Here is a 1,281-nt window from a genome sequence, read left to right on the forward strand (position 1 = left end):
AAATCATGATGAAGACATCTCTTCAAAAGCTCTCCAAATTGCTCCCATGCCTCAAATAAGGATCCTGCTTCATATTGTTGGAAGCAACATATCTCCGTCATAAGCTTAGAGGACCTTGATGGGAGAAAGTACTTTCCCAAGAATTGTTGAGTGAGATCCTTCCAAGTTGTGATGGAATTGGCTGGTGTAACGCCTCAAATTTTGTAATATTAATTATTGTTATTTATATAAATCTGAATGCGTGTATATGTGTGTATAAGTGTAAATGAATGTTTAAAATTTGCATTCAATGCGTAATGATGGTGTTTTGTGTGTAATGAGTAGGAATATGTGTATATATATGTATGTTGTGGATGTGCGTATATATATGTGTATGCACGACTAGATAGGGTTGAAAATGGGCTAAGTGCCTAAGTGCAGGGTGTAATACTGGGCTGTCCTCGCTGCAGCGAGAGGATTCTTGCTGTAGCGAGAGGGCCCTAGGAGGAAGGACTGAAACTATCGCCTTCTGGCTATAGTGAGAGATGTCTCGCTGTAGCGACAAAGCGACAGTTTGGGGGTGCATTTCTAGGTGCAGTCTCGCTGTAGCGAGATTCTGCAGAAACCATAGTGCAGATTTCTCTGAGTTTTTTGCTGTAGCGAGAGGGCGTGTTGCTACAGCGAGAGAACCTCATTGCAACAAGAATATCTCCCTGTAGCGAGAGTGTCGCACCCAGAAAAGGATTTAAAGGGAGTTAGGGTTCAGGGAGGGTTATTTCTCCCTCTCCCTTCAAAGTCCCTTGGATCCTCTCATTCCCAAACCCTTTTCCACTGATTAAATTACCTCCAAAGCCGTTCGGAAGTTAGATTGAAGGTTGAATCTGTGTGGGGAACGCTTGGAGGTGAGTTTTAAACAGCTAGGGTTTTTATTTTTCTTCTTTCTTCTCTATTTTTGGTGATTTCTGGGATTTTCATGGAGTTTCTCCATGTGTTTAAGATGAAATCTGTAAGGGGGAGTATTTCTTGGTGGATTTAACGTGTGGGTCTTCTATATAAGGTAAGGGGGGACTTTACCTATCTTAATGTATTGTAATTCTTGTGTGTTTTAATGAATAATTCAATATGTCCAAGATAGAGAATAAGAATTGTGTGTTTGATGGAAATTGGTGTGCAATGTGATGTGTGCTAGAATAGTTAGGCCACGTGGAGGAAATTGTGTGTGATAAAATGCCATTGATTGGTAAATTAATGTTATTATGAATAAATGAAGGCTATGTGCTGTATATTGTGGATAAAATGTGG

At 40.1% G+C, this 1,281-nt stretch overlaps 1 non-coding gene across 1 annotated transcript; it reads left to right on the forward strand.

Moving 5' to 3' along the window:
* On the forward strand, positions 1-107 carry LOC113860296. The gene has a single exon (XR_003503750.1). It is a non-coding gene; the product is annotated as a small nucleolar RNA R71 (small nucleolar RNA).
* Positions 108-1,281: the final 1,174 nt, after the last annotated feature.

Source organism: Abrus precatorius, unplaced genomic scaffold, assembly GCF_003935025.1.
Source record: "Abrus precatorius isolate BTA unplaced genomic scaffold, Abrus_2018 Scaffold2, whole genome shotgun sequence".
NCBI classification, from domain to species: domain Eukaryota; kingdom Viridiplantae; phylum Streptophyta; class Magnoliopsida; order Fabales; family Fabaceae; genus Abrus; species Abrus precatorius.